We start from the raw sequence: 21120 nt of genomic DNA, 5'->3' as shown, positions 1-21120 counted from the left end.
TAGTTTGGTGGAAATGCTATAAACAGCTATAAGTTCCCTTCTTCTCTCCAATGTTTGCTTCTTGCCATTATTAATTGTACAAGAAAACACAGAATTTCACATGTCAGAAATCTCTTCTGTAATCAAAGGAGTGGATATTTTGTCCAGCAAACTGGCTCAGCAACCTGCTTCCAGCATTCAGTGCACGTTTGAGACCTGATGGAAATGAACAAAGCTTCAAAACCTACTGTAAACTACAGGAAGAGAACACCCTTCATCTGGTTTCTGTCTTGGAGCCTGTAAGCTCTTCAGGCTGGAGCCTGTGCCTTCCCATATGTCGATAGAGTATTTCAAGCACTATAGTAGTATAAACAGCAGTGGATGAGGTCATCATATATCAAACAACATAATTAAATCAGTGCTTTATTCACTGTCTGTGTCTCATTATGGCTGCCTCCTAGGTCACTGCAGCCTTGGAGATCGTGTAAGAACTAGAATGTTGCAACAGCCCTTGCAGAAACATTTGCTTTGAAGTTGGTGCTATTCATTTAGAGACCAATCTTCATTAAAATGTACTTTTGTAAAATGTGGTGCTATTTTGAAAAAGCCATGTAAAAGGGAAACACTTACTATTGATTTTTTTTCATAAATTGTCATGCACAAATGTCAGCTGCTGATCATACAATTGTGATGGGATTTCTTGATTGATTAGAAGTCTGAAAGCAATCAAGTATGTGATGTATTAGAGAAAAAACCAGATTTCTCAGAGGGGAACATAAGCTTCAAGTGCCTGTAAAGCAACCAGATTTCAGTAATTGGCATGAAACTGGCATTTTTTAAAGTTAAGTGATGCTTTGTTTTGGCCGCTACTTTAAAGTGCATTCCCTGTAAAACAATATAGGAAAATATTTTAAGATGCTCCTTCCCCCTTACACAGTTCTGGTACCCACACTTTAAATCTTCTGTTATATCAACACCTCTAAGTGTTTTATATAGATCCTTATGTGTGTTTTACAAGGAAGTAGGCTACCAATTTTGTCTGAGCAATAAGGTACTTTGAAGTCTGAAGTCATAATAAGATATGCACGTAAGCCTCGTGCCTCACCACGTATGATGCCGTGGGCATGTGTTATTGCTTACCTATGCCTTAATTACTGTACACATGTAGCTACAGGAATATATCCATATGGTTTTCCTACTGTAAACTTTCAGGTGACTTGCTAATCTAGGCCAGTACTCAGAAATAAGGGCTGGTCTGAGATCTTAGTAATTACAAAGCCGACATACAAATTTCAGCATTAAGGCTCTCCCAGATCCACTTGAAATCAGGTTACATTCATATTCTGTCTTGTTTTTTGAATAGCAGCCCAACAGCATGCAAAGTTGTTAGGTTGTTGCTTGACCTGCTCTATCCCAGTCTTGCTGCCAAGTAAAAAAGAGGAAAAGGTATTCAGGACTTATGTTATCTTGGCTTTGCCACAAGTGAAAGAGATTTTTCCCTCCTTTTTTTTTTTTTTTTAAATCTGGGGGTTTCCTGAATTAATTAATATTATCTGATGAATTTACTGAAATAATATATGTTCTTCCTCCCTGAAGATTTTCTATTTGTCTCTGGTGCTTTTCCTCTCTACCAGTAATGACAGCTCAGAACCATGAGTTGGTACCATGCATTAGGGTATAATCTTTGCTAATCTTGAGCCTGAAAATAGGAAAGTGAAGAGAGATCAAAGGCAGCTCTCTAATGTTCTGCAGTACAGGTGGGGTCCAGAAATCAAGTATAAAAGCAAAGTTGTGCTGCTCAACCAAATACCCTCATTGAGAGTGGAGGACATCTGCCAGCTGGGCTGCCTCTAGGGCTTATTTGTCCTCCAAAACATTTCCACAAACCTTCTGCTGCAAAGATGGGAGGTGGGGATGATGATGAGGAGTGTCTTGCAGGATCCTGCTGGAGGTTCCAGTCAGTATTCCCGCTAGGTAGCTGCCCTGCTGGGAGGACTAGCCTGGTAGGGTAGGAAAGCTGAGGGAGGGGCAGAGAAGGCTACTTACCCCCAGGCAGAGCTGGAAATCACCTGGCTCCTGCTCAGCTGGTGAAACAACAGCAAGGAGAGAAGTCTGTCATCCTGCCTGAAGATGGGTGCCTTCATGTGGTTCTGAGGTGCTAGGGAGAAGTCAGTTCTGCTAAGTCTGCTCTTAATAAGAGCCTTGCTTTTCTTAACCTTTTCTTTTTTCCAGTAACATCATCCAAATAGGAGTTAAAAGAAGATCAGTGGCAGACAACAGAAGTATGGGCTGCTCAGTACTTAAAATTTCTAGTCTTCAAAATAAAACTTCAATTTTATTATGTTGTCTTAGTGGCTTGATTGTTGACTGCTTAGGCACTTGTTAAGCCTCCTGATAAAAAGAATAGATACTTCTGTCGGTTTTGCACAGCTTGTTTCTTCTTCATGTTTTTCTATTCTTCTGTGATTCTTTTTTAAAATAGTCAGAGTAAAACAGAAGTGGCAAACTTTAATTTAGAGGTGTTAGCAAGAGGTGGCTCACCTGAGAAGGGTCATCCAGGCTTCACTGGTTCTTTGTTATAATCCACTACCCACTGTGGTTTATCCTCTCTTAGTATTACTTCTGTTACATTTGCTGTCATCTCTGTGCAGATGATAGCTTAATAGTTGCAAATGACCTAAATATAATGAATGTCAAGCCAAAAACAACCCTCTAAAAGCACACACCTCTGAGAAGACAAGGACAACACAAGGCAAGCCTGTTAGGGCAGGTGTGAACAGGTGTTGCATGTAAAGAAAAAGTGTGGGTTTTGTTGTTTTTTGGGTTTTTTTTTATTCCTTTGCTACAGGGGCACAATTCTCATTCCTATTTGCAGTCATCTAGACAAGCTGAGGTGTGTTGAGTGCAGAGCCTAATTGCTTGTGCACTGCATGCTGTGCCTACACAGCTTTCAACTGGGAGCCAGCTTGGAGCGCAGGCAGAGCAAGCTCAGGTCTGTCCATACCTGCCTGCATACAGAGCTCCTCAGAAGAAAGCAGAGACACCCATTTTCTCTTTATTACTGCATTACACCAGAGGCAAATTCTCTAATTAAAATTTGCAGTTAGCGTGGTGTGCTGTAAATTTTGGTCATGTCAAGACTTCCTGGCGGTGGGAGGAGAGGCCCCGAGAAGCCAGTGAGTGCAAACAAGGGCTCTTGTGTAGATGGCTACAGAAGCCCTGCCCTTGTGTCCCATCCATGCTATTAAGGCACCACCTATGGTGCTTTGTACCAGGAAAATTGCTAAATAGCTGAAGAGAGAAAATGTTAGTAATGCTGGATGCTGGAGGAATTAAGATCTGCCTTGCCCTGAAAGAGGTTCTAGTCATATCCTCCCATCCACTAGGCTCCCATGGGAAAAGGTGCTTGAGAAGGCTCAAAACAGCCTTTCTGCTGCCTTTGCCCTGGTGCATTGCTTCCATTCATCTGACACAGTAGGGAAAACCTGTGAACTAGGATAACAAGGATGGCACCATTAAGAAATATGCATTTTAATAAAGGGATTAGAGAACAGATTTGCATATCTTACAACTAGAGAAATAAAAACTTGGAGAGTGAATAGTTTTCTGAACGGGTTCTGATTTTTACCTTCTCAGTCGCTGTGTTCATTTACTTTGGCTATCATGATGACTCTTCAAATGCTATCCCAGGTTTCTTCCCTGGCCTTCTCTTTGCTTTTAGGAGCTGGATGGCTGAAAACACTATCCTACTGTGCTGTTTCCACTCTGCCTCTAGACCAAGGAAGAATGTCTGGTTACTTTCCTTTGTGGGATGGGAGAACTTGATCATATGAGGTCAAAAGAGGTGCTGGCTGGCATATAATTACCTTTTCCTTCTGGGAGGATGATTTTCCCTTGGGCAGGTTGGGCAGAAAGCCGTGGGTCTGGGCATCAAGAGCAGTTTAGCAGTCTGTGTTTGGGAGGCAGGAGCAGAATGGGATAGTGTTCATGTGAAGCCCCTGCTTCCTGTCGCACTGTATTTGACCTGACATAAGCAGCTGACATAACATCACCGTGGGCGTTGCCGGAGTTTTCTTTTAATATTAAATTTGGGAAAAAAAAGTTAATAACTGTTTTTTTCTTAAAAGGAAGGAGAAAACCCCAAAAGATCTTGGCTGGCTCTGCATGCCCTATAGGTATGTCTGGCTGTTCTTGATGAACAAGGAGCTGTCCTCCTGTTTACCTCTCTGAAAGGAAGTGTCTGTTGACATAGTCTGCATTTCAATCATCTTTATTATACAGCTCTCTGGGAAGCCTCCGGGGCAAGTCAAGCCAGCCCTGAAAGAAGATTCTTGGTCACAAAGAGAGAAGAGTCAGAACAGACACCCACAGTTTGTGTTTCTTTATTTACAGAGATCTCTGCCCTGATAACCTCAGACCCCAGAGCAGCTGGAGCTGGCAGAGTTTGGAGTGGTTCAGAGGCACGGTGGGCAGGTCTCCCAGGGGATGCTGTATCCACCCGTGCACTGCAGCCAGGATGGACCTGGGTGTGCCAGCTGGCTTTGATGTCCAGCCTAGTGGAGGCTGGGGTTTTCCTGCTGTGGGAGAGATAGGTGGGTGCTTCCAGGTTCAGAGGCATCTTTCCCCCCCTCACATCCCTCAGGTTTTCTGTGCATGCTGTCACCGTGCTTGGTGCCCTTAGTGTGGCTCAAAAGTTCGCAAGGCTTCACGTGCCGTTACCTGTGACAGGATTATTCACCGAGTGGCATCCAAAGCCTTGCATGTTGTGGGTTTGTGTTGGTGTCCAGAATTCAGTAGAGAACTGCTGTTGGTTGTGCCATCAAAGCTGTCTGTTTTTAATATTAACATGAGGAGAGAATTTCATTTCAGATTAAAATTTATGCATCAGAACTGAACCTTTGTGGGTAAACGAACTGTGGATGATTTGCATGATGCTTTGGAAGTGTGCTCTATTATTCCATGCTCGTGTGTATGGAGAAGGTGAAGTTAGCTTTGGCTTGCACTGATGTGATATTTTCCTCTAGTGCTCAATGACGAGCTCTAGATAGATGCTTGTGAAAATGATACTACACAAAGAGCATCCATCTTCTTGGCAAAAGGTGAGGCCCTGGCTGGCCTCAATGTGCCCTCGAGGCCTCTTTCTCCAAATCTGTGCAGCTGCTGACACCTCTGAGGGGCTAAACCCATCCATCTTTTGGAAGAAGAATGGCTTTCTACTGCACTAATAGAGAGTGAGTTATAAACCTTCCTCTCTCAAGTTTTCTGCTGTCCGAATGTGGAAATTTATTTTACCTTCAATAGTTCCTACCTTAATCCAGCTGCAGTCTCTATCAAAAACTGTTACCCAGAAAAGCTACAGATGGTTAAGGAACGGTGTCTGAGTGACCCAGTTGTCAAGTCTAAGGTTGTACTTGTGGTGCATGGGGAGCTGCCTCACAGCAGAATGTTCAAATATCAATTAAAATAATTTGCAGCGTCATGCACTAATGATGAAAGCAGCCTGTATCTTCATTGTAGCTGAAGATTTCAAGGGCCAAATTCACTGGAAATACAAACAGTGGTGCAAATTATATGTTAGAGCACAATTGTTTCCCTGCAGGCTATAAATAACTCTTATTTTAAGACACTGGGGGTTATTTGTCTCCTGTGGGAGAGACTGTATTCTGTGGTGTAGCTGACCAGAAAATGGTTGTTAGTGATAAAGTGGTGTAATTTGCATTGATTTATTATTCATTGGCTGTGCAGATCAAGTGCAGCTTACTCAGCAAGAGGGATTGATACCAAATTCTTTTGTCGCTTAAACAAATATCCCTGCTGAGTATAAGTGAGAGATGAGATTGTTACAGATGAGTGGTGTTATCAGACACCTTCTAGCTTGTAACTCTCTTAAATCTAAATCAAACTTACTGAGAATTTTACTCCAAACTTATTTTTAGGCTACCTGGGTAAACAGGGTTTGATAACTATTGGAAGTAGATGCATATAAAAAAAATTTAAAAGGTAATTCCTTAACTTTGTCTAAATTTCCCACACCATGTAACATGCATATCCTGCTTTGGAAGTTCTAGTGATTGTGTTTGGCATCCTGCACCCATAATAATAGGCCTTTATTGGCTACTGTTTTTAGTGGGGGCAAAATTATGTTAAGGATAGGACATGATCATTCTCATAAGGATTTTGTCTGAAAATGTTAGCTTCAGAGCTTCCAGGTACTTTGAGACATTCTGTGATTGATGTGAGAATGATATTATCAATGCCTACTTTAATGTTCCACTGAAAACTCTATCCCTTGGAAGAAAACTACTTAAAAGAGTTTGTTGGATTTCTCTTTTCTTGCTCCTCACCTTTTAGATCAGTTTTGTATTTGTGGTGATTTTGGGAGAAAACCTGGAAATATGAATCAAATGCTTCCTTCAAAAAACAGAGGAATAGATTTCTTAGGTGTTATTTTTAAGTTATTCCTGGGGGAAGGGAGGGTGTTTTATGTTCAGATTCATTATCTTCAGGCATGCATGGCCTCTGCTGCAGGTGTTGAACCATTCCATTCTTCCCTGGATTATTATCAGCAATGATTTCACAGATTATTCTGCAATTCCACTGTGATTTTGGCTGAAAAAAAAAGTAAAATTAGTTACAACATGGGAGGTGAAGCAATGCTAGAGGAAATTCTCAGAGGCTTTCTGGTGATCAGTTTTTCTTTGTACGTTGACTGAGCATCAGTCTCTCTCCTCAAGTTCTCATCTACAATCAGCCTTTGAATAAACACTCTGTGGCCATTGCTCTTTGCAGCCTGGAATGAACTTGTGGAAAGAGTGCTGTAACTATAAATTACTCTTTTTGGGCCAATTGTTCTGGGGAAATCTGAACAAAATAGTAACCTTGGAAAACTTAAATGTTCTCCTAAAAGAATCGTGTCCTATCCATGTAAAACTGAACTATTTTGCAGCATATTCCTTCATATTTTTGCTAAAGGTTAACAAAATTGTTTAGACAGCTCTAGTTGGTGCACATCAATCTACTTTACAACCAGCTGATTAATGTCTGACTGACTTCTGCAGCAAATTTCTCTAATCACTTCTTATTTACAAACTGGGGTGGTTTTGTTTAAAGCAGCTATGCTGTGAGTGTTCATCCATCTTAAAAGTTCATTCCTTGACTGAAGGAAGTTTAGGAAACACAAGCCCAATGAACCTCTGTGACAAACGGTGCCCATAAAAGAAGAGGTCATATGCAACATCTCTGGGAGTGTTAATCCCTCCTGTCATCTCCTACAGACGCAGTAAAATAAAATAAATTCTTGAAGTAAAGAGAAAGGAAATCACAGCGAGTGTAGGCAAAGGAGAGAAACAGTTACTCTGGAGCCTGCAAGGAGCTGTGCAGGAAGGCAGGAAGCAGTGGATTTTCATTATCCAGGCTATTGGCTGACAGCTGGTGATGTGAAATAATCTACAGCTTCTTTTTGAGGACTTATTTAAACCTCATAGACTTACCCTGCTGGGAATTACAGAGGTTTCATCTCTAGAAATAAGTTAAATTGTTCACTCTTGCTTCAAGTAGAGTTAGGCACTGGGCTGATGTCTCTGCTGTGATACATTGTGCTTCATTACAGACTGCAAGTGCTGCATCCCTCTGCATGTTTATTCTGTTGGTAAATATCACCCCAACTGGTATTGCACAAACTTCCTGCAATGGTAAACATGAGAAATATTCAGCAGCTCTGTGACTCTATAGAGAACTCAGTTGGACAGAGCCCACTGGTACTGGGATGCAGTGTAAGCAAAATTATTCACTTTATAGTGACAAGCTACTGTAGCTCTGTGGAATTATAGCATGGTAGAAACAAGCCTCAAAGGTTTTGAAAGGCCAGATCTGTTCTACAGAACGTCAGCATAAGCTGTGGCATGCTGCTGATTTGGAAACAAAAATCATGTAAGTGGATATGTGAATATTTAATTAATTATTTAAGGACTACTGAGAATCCCTTAGTCACCTTCAGCAGTCACTATGCCTTTTACTTTGAAAGCAGGCATATTTTCCCTACACTTTTATGACTTGTTTCCTTCTATCATCATGTACCTCTGTGAGGATATTCTACTCATGGCTTTCAGTGTAGGAATAATTCTGCAGGTTTCCCTTTACTCTCTGTACCTTCTCTTTTGATGACTCAGATGTATTTGTGGTATTTCCTGGTGGTGATTTCACCAATTCTTTTAGGCTTAGGTTACAGATCAAAATTCTGACTAATGCCACCTTCAGTTTGACTTTTCTTTTAGCATCTCTCTCAAAAAATGTTATCTGGTGTTTTTTGGATACTTGAGGACTTAAGAAGAAACTGCTAAAGCTCTTGCCCCTTCTCTCTTCACCTTATGATTCTCTCTCTCTCTCTCTCTCTCTCTCTGCCTTGTTCCTTTTTCTGGTTTTGCCATGTGCTCTTTCATCCTGTTGTTGTCCCTTTAAATTGCTTCTACAAAAAGGCTTCCAACCATATTGCCTTAATTATTTTTATTCTAGATTTCCTTATACTTTGCACTGCCTTAAACAAAAATGAACTTTATTTTAAAAGCGCCTAACATTCTGTCTTTATTTTATCTGTAATTTGTACAATCTTGATCTCCATCAGCCCATGGTACCTTCCTCCCTCAGACTTTGGCTAGAATTTAAAGTGGAACTTCAGCGGTTTTGCTCTTTCTTAGGAAAACCTCATCAAGATATACAGATCCCTTTCCATTTACACTTTTGCCATGATTTCTGCATAAAATCAGGATTCTGGTGATCAGAATTCTCCCAGTTCCTAGAGAAGGCAGATTGGCAGATGAGAGAAAATCTTGGACTGTGTTTCTTCTGGGTTACGTTCAAGAAATTGGAATATTTCTTGTAGCATAATCTGTGTCACTGTGTGGAGTGGCAGTAATTTTTGCTGTGGCTGTTACAACAGTTGAATATGTCAAGAAAGGATGGGAAAGGGTCTGAAGATGGTCATATGATATTCATGCCTGGCTTTAGTGTGCAGGATGTCAAAAAGGAAGAAGATATATTAATGGATAATGAAAGAAGAGAGTAAGTGATAGAAATGACAGTGATGTTAAGTGGACCATCAGGTCATTCAATGAAAGGTTTGTGCTTAACTTGACAAGGTGATTGGTTGTGGTCAATTGGAAACAAGGAAAAGGTTTGTACTTAAATGCCAGGTTGTTGGGGAAGAGGAATCTGAACTACCTGAGAAGACAAATGTTGTAGAGAGCAGCAGGTGCATAGCAGAATAGTAATCTTGCTGGAAAAGTACTTGCTGTGTTCAGGAGGAGCAGTAAGAGAAAGTAGTAGACTGTCCATTATTATAACTATGAAAGATCATTAAAAAAAACCCAAATCACCCCACCCCCTCCCCACAAACATAACAAGAAAGGACATAGTGAATAAAAGAGTATCTGGTTTTAGCAGCTAATAATGAGATCTTAGAAAAGCTAGACTTGGGAAGTAACTTAAGATCTACTGATCAGGAATAGATTTAATTAAACTAAAGGGATGATTAAAAGTTTGTCCTTAATTAAAATTTGTCTTTGAGAGATAGCTAACCTGAGTTTGCCAAGCTGCTAGCAATGCTAGTTGGCTGCACTGAGAGCTCATGGACCTGAATAGTGCAGAAACTGGGAGCTTTTGCAAGTACTCCAGCAGTCTGAATTTTGTGTCCTGAGGAAGGAGAAATTGTCAGAAAATGGTGAAAGTTAGAGTTACTAGAACTCAGTCTGAATGGAAGCTAACAAGTGATGTTTATACACATAGAAAAAGAATGTTTGAGCCATATAAATAACTTTCAAATAGCAAGAGGACTAGTATGTAACACTGCTGCTCATGCAGGGATTAAGTATATTTAGAAGTGGCCTATATGTGAAAAGCCAATTCCCCCTCATGTCTGTCTGAGGAAACCCACGTGGTGACCACTGAGAGAAAACAAATTTGAATGTGATGGGAAAGAAAGCTTGGACATGGCAGTGCTTCTGGATCACATAACAATAGATAAACTTTATAAGTGCACACTCAGAAATTGAAGGTATGAGTGTGAGGATTTTTAGCAGATCCTTCAACACCCACTGCCCAGCTCTGGGCTCTATGCTTTGTGCTAAATTGTGTCTTCTTTCTGGAACAGAAGCAGTTTTGTGGTGTCACACTGCTTCACACTGTGGTTCTTGAGTATTACTGCATCAGTTCAGAAAGGTTTAAAGTATGTAAACTTTAGGAACAAGTTGAAGAAGAGGGTGTGAAAAGAACCTTAAATGTGATGCAGTGTTAGGAAACTGAAGGGGTTACTTGGAGGTTTTCTGACTGAACAGAGAGACCAGCTGTTGTACCTTTTTTGCCCTGTCAGAAGGCAGTGGCATTTTTGGGACACTCAAGTGGAGATTTTTGGGACACTCAAGGGGAGAATACTGTCAGACTGGTTAAAATAAAGTACAGAGAGACTGAAAGGGTACGACTGAACTTGATACTAGGAAAAAGAGGATGAACTATCACAAGTGACGTTAAATTTGCTGTGCAAGCAACTCCCAGAGTTGGCATCAATTGAAGGAAGAGGAAGAAGTTTTAATAGTAGGGAAGGCCTTTAGTATTAGGGGAAGTTAATTTATGTTTGTGGCAAAATGCAGAATTTAAACATTTGGGAGGTAGAGTGATACATGCGTTTAAGTGCAAAGGAGATGTCTTGTAAGGTGAAAAGGAGTGTCTAACAACATGGTTTCATAAGCTTCTCAATCTGATCTAAGGCTCCTGGTCTGTGTCCCTCTCCTGTTCCTTCCAGACCACCTTAGACTGCTTTGGCAATCTCTAAATGGAATCTGAACCATCGGTGGAGAGGTGAGTCCTAAAGAGATCCCCTAATTGTGTTAAACTGGGAAGAATACTGGGGCAATGGCAGAGCTTTCAGAGTGCCCAGCAATGTAGTGGGCTGCCCAGAAGAGAGAAGTATCATAGGAAAGATAGAGATTGCATTGAAATTCAGCGAGGACAAGATGTCAGAGCAAGGATGATGACCAGTGATATCAAAAGAGCCAGAAGGGCTGTGTAGGAGGGAGATCCTTGAGATTTGCCCAGGAAGAGATCATGAATTACTGTGGTGAAAGCACTTTCCTTCAAAGGCAAACAGCAGAAACTGGGCTGGACATGATCCAGTATAGAGTTGGAAGAGAGGAAGCGGGTGCAGTGGCTTTAGCCTGTGCTTGCAACAAGTTTACAGACAAGGGAAAGGAGGAAAAGAAGAACTGCTGAAATAGGTAGGGCTGACTTCTTGTGGGTAGTGAAAAAGGGGAGCAGAGTGAGAGAGAGAGCACTAGGTGAAGACTAAGCTTGTCTGAAACAGAAATGTGCAGTCAAAGAGAAATGTAAGTGGTTAGAGAATTTCAGATGAAGTTGAATAGTCGATGGGCTCTGTGTGGTGATATTTTAACAAACTGGATTTTTGGTAGGATTTGGCAAAACCAATGAGAGATTCGGAAGTATCAGCATCTTTATGCTTGATGAAGCAGAAACTGGCTAAACAACCTTTTTTTTCTCCAGTTAGTGGTAACTGATCTGAAGCAGTCAGGTGCTGCTGCTTGGTTTTCCCTCTTTCTTTCCCCTGCAGTAGGCAGGCAGGCACGGTGCCGACCTGTGCCCCGCTGCGGAGCGCGCTCGGCTCTGGAAGGAGAGCCGCGCATCCAGACTTCAGGGACTGCACAGCCTAATTGTCTGGCTCTGCTCCAGCTGCTGATTGACCCAATAAACTCTAATGAATCTGGATTCCTGCAGTCTGATTTGCTTCCTCTCCTGGTTATGCGCCTCTCTCAGTCCGTGAAGAGCTGAAACCTGAGCGCTGGCTTTGACAAAGGGAGTGAGAGAGGGGGAAGCAGGGGAAGAAAAGACAGATAACAGCCGAATGTAATCAGTGTTTTATTACCATCCTCAGGAAGTGGGAATGGCTTTAAAAAATAAAAAAAAAAGTAGTGGGTTGGAGCGAGGAAAGTTAGTTATGGTGAGGTTATTTGACAGGAAATTACAAAATACAAACAGACAGAAGAAACACATTTTAAAACAGGGTAGGAAATCTCAAGTTACTTCACTGTGTATATTCAAAACCCTCAAAGCAAAGGCTGAAAATAGCAGTTTAAACAAAAGCTATCTTATCTGATAGAGGCATTTCAAGCACAAAAGGAAATTTATATATTGGGTTGACAGTCTTAAAATAAACTGATTGTGTTGATAACACCTTAGATTTAATTGTGGGAAAAAACTGGGTTCATTTGTATGACCTGCAGACACAGTAAATTCCCGTGTAAATTCGTTCCTTTTTTTTTTTTGTACCTTTCTTGTCTCCTAAGCAGTGTTTATCAGTGTTTTCCAGAAATTGTAAAGGTAGATTTATGCATGTAGGACAAGACTGATAAATATGTGCATAATTTTTAGAATTCCATGCAGACCAGATACAATTCATTTCCTGTGCTACTGGATGGAAGCATATTAATGATACTTCAGCAAGGAGCATTCAGATTCAGAGAGATTTTGGCAGAAATACATTGTTTTGGGATGAGGGTAAAATTTCCAGTACTAGTGACCAGAATTATTATTTTAATAATATAATTTTTATTAGATTTGTGATAAGCTTTTGAGTACTTTTCACTTTCTGTGTGGAAAGGAAACCGTTCTGTTAGCATAACACCTTTATCCTGTTGAGATTTCAAATAAACATTGCATCCCTATAGATCTGTGTCCTTCTAGTGAGATAGGACATGTGCTACAGGGTTGAAACAATTTGATTTGCTGGGAGGGAGGGAGCATGGAGAAGGGAAGGAAGTTACAAATGATCTATTAGATTATCACAGCTCAGATCTAAGGCTTAGAATGCTGTGGGACAAAAAATATCCCTCTTGCTTTTGACTGAAGCGGTGAGAAGAGGCATTAAGAGGTTTCTAGGTACACCTGCCTGGCTGCCATGATTTGGGACTTTGTGTTACCTCCATCTTCTTTTCTAGCAGGCTGCACATCTAGCAGTGTGCTACAGTGCAGCAGCTGCATCTGCAGCTCTGCACCTCGTCATGCCTGCTCAGCCCTGGCAGACGTGGAAGCCTGGGATTTTTTCCCCCAGTTCATTTGTCTGCTGTGCCTGTAACTCCCTCCTGCTAACACTGCTGAGCCTGCACAGTCAATGAACACAGCAAAATAAAGTCTGGTGGGAGGGCACTCACTTTCTGAGTGCTGTGTTGGAAGGTAGTGAGGTGCACCATGGCTTTGCTCTGGCTAGGTTAAGTACATGGATGTTTCCATCTGCACTTAAATATTTCCTTTTTGAGGTGATCCAGGTGTGCCTGGAGATCTGTTAGGGACCAGAGTGCTCAGAATTATCTGATCTCATGGGGCTCAGAGAGTATCACTGGAGTGTAGCACAAAGATGAGCTCACACCAGCTTGTGTTGAGGAACAAGACTGTGAGGCCTGGTTGTGTCTTATTGCTGGAAAATCTTACTAAGGGTCCTGTAAAATTGTCAGGACCTGATGGGGGTTTTGCTCTGCTTAACAAAGAGCTATCAGCTGACAATGGCCTATGAGGATTGGGTTGCAGTATAAATTTTCTGAACTTGTGATCATTGGGGTTTGCACTCAAAATAAATAGAAATGACATCTGTGCAGGAAGGCTGGCCTTCTTTCCATTGATTTATGTCTTATTTAAATGACCTCTTTAACAGGATTTCATAACTCAACCAGGTGACTTCACAAGGGAAAGCTGTGGGAGGAAAGTAGCTTCCTCCTTTAAAATGGATGAGTGTTGATGTCAGTGTGAGCTGCTAATCTAAAACAGTGAGCCTTTAAAAATAAGAAGATAAAAAAAGAAACAGCATTTAATGATCTTTCGAAAATGCATACATTGAGTGTATGGAAAAACAGGTAATAGAACCATCCTTGACTGACTCTATTTTTGTTTTTAGGTTTTTGGAGTATTTTTCTTTTCTTATTTTTTGGTTTTGAAATCCTCTACAGTTACTCCTTGATACAATTCTAAGATGTAGATGTGGTATTGTAGTAAAAAGAGGTCAATAAATTGTGGTGTTCTATAGCTAGGTCTCAGAATGCTGATCCAAGTATTGGGAACTTTTTCCCATTTGTTTTTTCAGCAGCAATCAATACCAAGTGACACAGCTGATAGAAGATTTTCTTAGGGTTAAAGAGCTTGCATCAAAATTAACATCTCTGAAGAATTCTAAGATAATTTTTAAAAAAAGTTGGCTGTTACTGTGACCCATCTTTTACAATCAGATCTTTCCTTTTTTGTTTGAAAGTTTAGATATATATGAATGATATTTAAGAAGATGCCAGGTAATCATGATGCTACATAATTTTCTTTCTGTCTTAGTGACATTTCACACCTATTATTTATATATGTAAAAAATGGGAAATTAGGTTCTGGAGTTGGAAAGTTATTACCTTATAACAATCCTTATCAAAAGTTAGTATTATGACCAGGTAGCCAGCATGTCTTCTGCTGAATATGTTTTAATGCTAGCTTTAACTTCTTAGCTAAGTTAAAAAATACCTGCTAGAGTCAGGATACAACCATTTCAATAGTTTGCTTTAATACAGTTTTGCTGTTTTCACATTCATAATGATAGTAAAATGGATGGACTTTTTTCTTTTTTAAAAAAAGAAAACTTTTTTATGTTAAACTGCGAAGTCTTTTCCCAAAGACTACTTTGGGAAAATCCTGTTTGCTGGTTTTGAAAGGTGTGTAAGTGAAGCTCATTGTGACTACTGAGTGTAAATAAAACCTAGGTCAAGAAACACAGAGATGTGTTGTCTCCTGGCTTTGGTTATGTGCATTACTTGAGCAAGTCTGTGACATCAAGTGTCCCTTCCCTGTGACAGAATTGAGACTGCCTGTGGGTGACTGACTTGAGACAAGAGTAAATGGATGGGAACTGGAATAAGGATCCAGCTTCCCTGACAGGGTTCTTCATGCCTAACCACTAAGTGGGTTAGGTTCTTCATGCCTGACCCACTAAGTGTTCCAACCAAGCAAGGTGTTTCTGCAAGGCTGGAAGACTTACCAGTTGGATTTTGGGACTTTTAGGACTGTTCAGTGCTCCAAAATATGTCTCATGTATTTAACACAGGTCCCTGCATCTTCGAAACTCCACTGGGAGTAAAGTTTGAGCTAATTAACCAGTAACAGATGTAAACCACATTCATACCCAAGCGTATGTTATTCTTGTAGTTTATCTGTACTTGCTTCCTTTGAAAACCATGAAGGCTGAACGTATATATTTACAAAATATGGTTTTAGTTTTGCAACTTTTTATGGTTTCCAAATATAGTCAGTAGTACAGTTTGTTTCAAGGTGTTTTGAATGGAGCACCTGGCACATTTCCAGCCTTTTCCTAGTCAGTCACTGGCTGGCTTTTTAAAAAAGTTGGTTTTAAATATGAAGTATTTTCCAAAGCATTTGATCTAGCTTCACTCTAGGACTGTAGCCTCTAGATATTGGTTGATATTTGTGATTTTTGCACCTGAAGAGGAACAATTCTGTGAAGCTTTGCTGCTCTTTTTTACAAAAAGCAAGGTTTCTTTCAAGCGCTTCCAGTTTTAGGGAAAGGAGTGAAAAAAAGTGACAGTACGACTGAATTTCATTATAAAACTTCAGGGGAGAGAAGATAGAGAAAATGCATAAACATCTTTTAAAAAATGTGCTAAAAATCTATTGAAAAATAAAGATTTTTAGTCCATTCTCATTCCTGTTTTGTTGGTGTGGTTTGAATGTTCATGGATTAGCAGTTTTACTAAATTCACAGTTAATGAAAAGCTTCTTCCTTCAGGGGCTTACTCAGTAGGGGCACAGCCATGCAACCTGTGATGGGACAGGAAGGTGTTTTTCTCTGTTGGGAGACTGGAAATCCTTTTTATTTGTTGTGAGTAAGACAGACAAAAGTCTCCTTCTTATTCCCTTCACCCCTTCATGTGAAAGCTCTGCAGTTTGGCCTGAGGGAAGTGGGCTACAAAAGAAGGTATCAAATTTTGCAGCCGTTCCAGTGGTGTTGCTGCTGCTCCTTGAACCCAGCCTGGGGGAGCCATTAGAGTGATCTTCTAGCAGCTGCTGGGGGGAATAGCAAAGTTTCTGCAGTGCTCAATCTGTCACAGCCACGGGACCTAAGCTCCATGTTAAAACACAGTTGCAAAATTACTGTATTCAAACGTAGTAACTCTTGAGGTTTATATATTTACCTTATTTATTTTATCTGTATTTATTTACATGGATATTATGTAAGAGCTTTCCAAGTAGTTTATTAAAACCATGTGATGTTTCTTACAATATTTTAACCAACTACACAAATTTTTTGTCAAATTAATAGCACAATATATAAATTGCTTTCTAATAATGTTATTGGGTTTTTTTCAAATACAAATTTTTAAATTTGTATTTAAAAATACAAATTTAAATACCAAATTCTTTCTATCTAGATAGAGAGAAATGGGCTTTTTTTATTCCTGTATCCTTTAGTTATCCCCCTAAGTAGAAGCTGATTTGTGTTATATGATGGTGTGACATAAACCATAACCTAAACTATGTATTGAAGGGAAAAAATATATGTGTAAAATAGATGTTTTAAATTAGATGAATGCTATTGTCAGAGTAGGACTGCATTAGAAAATGATTTTTTTTATTACTGAATACCAGTGCATTGTGAAACTATTTACACAATTATAAATTAACAGGTAATTGAATTCTTTTAAGAAATTCTTTTTTTACAAATGTTGTGGTGAACATAAAGTAACAGCAAACTCATATTTCAGCACAAATACAATTTTTACAGGATTTGTAACTGTCAAATGCCTCTGCTGCAGATTTTTTGTCTGAATGTACTAAACTATTTGGTATTTCATAGACAGCTACAGTGGAACTGGTATTTGCCCGTGTTTGTTCCGGTTAAAACTACCTACTGGTGACTCTTGTGTAAACCAGCTTACACTCTTGAGTCTTGAACTACTTCACCTTTCTCTTCCCTCTCAGGTTAAAGCACAGCCTATGGCCTTTGGGATCTCAGTCTTATCATAAAGCCCTCAATTCACGTTTATTGCTTTAGCTTCTCCATTCTTCTGGGTAGGAAGTACTCAGATCAGATTTCTTCCGCGGCTTGCTCACTGGTTACGCATGTCAACTTTGCTTCGGAAACAGTCAGACATAAGATGAAAATGGTGCTTGGAAAATCCCCACAGTCTCCTAAAAAGCTTAAAGCTTGTAGAGGGGCTAGGAGTGTGTATTATATTATATAATATTGGGATGAATTTTTGAGATAAGTCTATTTCCCAAAGCAAATTTTACTTTTTTGATCTATTTAAGCCAAAGTGTCTTTTAGTTTAGTGTAATACATAATGAGACAAAAAAATAAAAGGGTAGAAAATTTTGCATGAAGACACAGTGACCATGAGTGACATGAATTAGTAAGAGTTGGGCAAGTCCTGAGCAGAAATGGCCATGGGGGCATAGTTCTTCCATTCTGTCTCTTCTCCATCAGGTTTGGTGTCAGTGTGGTCTGATGGCTGGCCTGTGACTTCAGCAGGGGTTAGCATTTTAAACTCAGCCTCTTGGAAACCAGTGACTGACAGAAATTGAAGCATTGGAGTCAAGCACGGGAGACCGTCTTATGTGCCTCCCTGCTGATTTCCTTGCAACCTTTTCTGCTAGACATTCTGCCTTCCCACTGGGGAAAAACCCTCCCATTAGACCTTGATTCAGAATTAACTTGTACATCTGGCACTGCTGTCTGGTGTGTGACAGTGACAATGTCAGATATTTGACAGGCATTCCAGGTGTTTTCAAAAGTCTTTCACAGAGAGCCACAAACCCAAAGTCACCTCTTTCTGCTCTGGTAGCGCCGCTACTGTTAGTGTTGAATCCTGTTTTCCTGAATCATGAATGGGGGCTTCTCCAAAGACTAGAGGAGCCATTTGAGTTTGTAGCTAATTCATTTGGATTATTGATTCAGAGGGAGTTTTCCCAGGCTGTCTGGAAAACCATGAGAAAAACTAGCCTTAAGGAATGAAAGACACTGCAAGTGTGTATAGGACAAACCTGTTTGCCCTTCCTCTATAATTTGAATTGGATTAGTGTAATTAAATCAGATTTTTGAAGGCTAGAGAGAAGATATCTTCTAATAACTTGTTCACAGTCTGTAAGAGACCTTTTGCAGAACTGAGAACAGGTCTGGGTCACTTCTAAAAAATCAGTGTTGGTCTATAACTAGCAGCCTGTTGGGTTGTGTTACAGCTGCTGAACACAAAACATATGCTGCCCTGCATATCCAGGTGTATTTCCCATGGAAATACCATGGCTATTGGAATTGAAGCAGAAATCCTTTTATTTTTGTAGTGCAGTAATTGTGAAATGATTTTTTCCACTACAGCAGCATTGTCTTCATGTCTGCCTCTTAGGGAAGTTTAACACCATTTGGAACTGTTTTCACTTGTAGATAGGTAAACCCTGTGTAAGCATAGCCATTTATTGGAATGCTAAGTAAGATGGCAGATGGTCTGGATGCATGATTTTGTCAGGTTTAGACACTGGGAAAAGGATCAAACTGTGGAAAAAGCTGTCATAATAAAAACTATACCTACAACTAGCATGTAGAGATTTTTAATTATATTTAAATGAGGTCAGGTGTGTTTGAGTGAATTATATCCGAAGGAAAGGATTAAAGATGGTCCCTATTGTTTAAACACACAGTCCCAAGCCATTTTTAATCTCTGATGGCAGTCTTGGTGTGCTCCTGGCTGTGCAGTGAGGCCTTCTCCCTTGGGAGAAGGAGCCAGCTCCACCTACCTAAACCTTCCTTTCAGGCAGTTGTAGTGAGGAATAGAGGACCCCCTGAGCCCCCTATTTTCCAGGCTAAACTCTCCCAGCTCCCTCGGCTTCTTCTCATCAGACTTGTGCTCCAGACCCTCCCCAAACTCCACTGCCCTTCTCTGGACACGCTCCCGCTCCTCAATGTCTTGTGGTGAGGAGCCCAGAACTGAGCACAGCATTTGAGGTGTGGCCTCAGTGTTGTGGTGTGGGTTCAGTTTCCATTTGTAATGTTTTCCCCGTTGGTGTTGTTCTCCCCATCTTATAATGTTCTCCCCATTTTGCATCCCTAAGCCTATGTTGATGGTTCAGTCCTGGTTTCCCCCTCTCCCTGAAATGGTTCCCTCCCAGTCTGGGCATACTGCCAAGCCCTTGTCTCCACCCCCGTTTCCATAGTTACCACCCCTCTTGTTGCTTTTCCCCTCCTCCCGGGGCCCTGCCCATTTCTCCAGAAACTTCTCCCTTCCTCAGAAGGTGATTGGGCAGGTGCTCCGGGCCCCTCCCTAGCTCTTATATCATTAGTTTTCGCCCGTGTCAGTATGTCTGATTCCCCTCCTCAGTTTCCCCCATTGGTTCTTGTACCTATGTTCCACCCCCTTTATATACTGCTGTTACTCTTTGTTCTCTGCCTTTTCCCATTTGGACCTGCTGGAGACAATAAATCCCTGGACTACACCAGCCGAGTCAAGGTCCTCTTTTCTCTTAAGCTTCTCCGCTTTTGCCGCTCCTCTCGATATTGCTGCCCTGTCGAAGGCGCTGCCCAGACGCCCCGGCGCATCAGGGTAGTGCCCCCGCTGCCAGCTGCTGCTGTGCTCCCAGCTAGCCGGCACCGCCTCCCCCCCGCTCTCAGGGGAGTAAAGTGCACTCGACGCAGCAGTGCGGCATCTCAGCAGTGACAAGTACAGGGGGACAATCCCTGCCCTGCTCCTGCTGGCCACACTGTTCCTGATACAAGCCAGGATGCCAATGGTCTTCTTGGCCACCTGGGCACCCCCTGACTCGTGTTCAGCTGCTGTCAGCCAGCATGTCCATGTTCTTTTCTGCTGGGCAGCTTTCTGGCCACTGCCCCAGCCTGTAGCAATGCCTGGGCTTGTTGTGACCCAAGTGCAGGACTCAGAGCTCCCCCTTTTTAAACCTCATACAACTGTCCTGAGCCAATCAATTCAGCCTGTCCAGATCCTTCTGCAGAGACTTCCTACCCTCCTCCAGATGGAGACTCCCACCCCATCAGTTTGGTGTTGCCTGCAAACTGACTGAGAGCCATCTCAGTCCCCTTGTCCAGGTCCTCAATAAAGCTACTAAACAGGACTGGCCTGTCACCACCACTGTCTGTCCTGTCACCCCCACCGTCTGGGCCAGGCTGTCCAGCCAGTGTTTTACTCAGTGAACAGTGCACCCACCCAATCCATTAGCATCCAGCTTCTCCAAAAGAGTGCTGTGGGAAACAGTGGCAAAGACATTACTAACATCCAGGCATTACTAACATCCACAGACCTTCCCTCTTCCACCAAGCCCATCACCTTGTCACAGAAGGAGATAAATTTGGCCAAGGAGGACCTGCCTCTCATAAACCCATGAGAGGAGGCTGAGCCTGATCCCTTGGACATCCTGTACATGTTGCACGATGACATTCAAGCTGACCTTCCATGACCTCCCCCAGCATCAGGGTTAGGCTGACAAATCTGTAGTTCTCCAAATCCTCCTCTGGCCCTTCTTGTAGATGGGCATCCCATTTGCTAATGTCCAGTCAATGGGAATCAATCCCCCAGTTAGCAAGGACTGCTGGTAAATGATGGAAAGTAGCTCAAGTGAGCACCTTCAGTACCCTTGGGTGGATTTCATGTGTCTCCATGAATTCACATGTCTAAATGGCATAGCAGATCACTGAACATTTCCCCTTGGACTATGGGGGCTTCATTCTGCTCCCTGTCTTCAAGCTCAGGGGGCTGGGCTTCCAGCCTGAGATCAGCTGGTCTGACTGGAAAAGACAGGAAAAGAAGGCATTGAGAACCTCAGCCTTTCTTCATCCTTCCTCACTCTGTTTCCCTCATGTCTAATGAAAAAGAGATATCCTCTGAAATATGATGGTCTCTGAGAAAGCAGCACAGTGCAAATTCTTATTGTGAGGAACCTCAGATCTGTTGTGTCTGAGGTTTTGCTGTTTACCTTCTTTTATACCTCTGCAGTGTAACAGCTTCTTCTAAGAATTTCTTTCCTTCCACTCTCTACATTTTTGACTCATCAAATCTAACGTACAGTATAGCTTAAAACCAAAATGTTTTCATGCGA

At 41.4% G+C, this 21120-nt stretch overlaps 1 long non-coding RNA gene across 5 annotated transcripts in view; it reads left to right on the top strand.

The window, feature by feature from the left end:
- LOC108962587 (uncharacterized) overlaps nt 1-21120 on the top strand; it is a 260018-nt gene that overhangs the window by 139854 nt on the left and 99044 nt on the right. The gene's annotated exons all lie outside the window — the stretch shown is intronic.

The sequence above is a fragment of the Serinus canaria genome, chromosome 2, assembly GCF_022539315.1.
Source record: "Serinus canaria isolate serCan28SL12 chromosome 2, serCan2020, whole genome shotgun sequence".
Lineage (NCBI taxonomy): Eukaryota > Metazoa > Chordata > Aves > Passeriformes > Fringillidae > Serinus > Serinus canaria.
The sequence above is the reverse complement of the archived record's forward strand: the minus strand, read 5'-3'. Positions and strand labels throughout refer to the sequence as shown.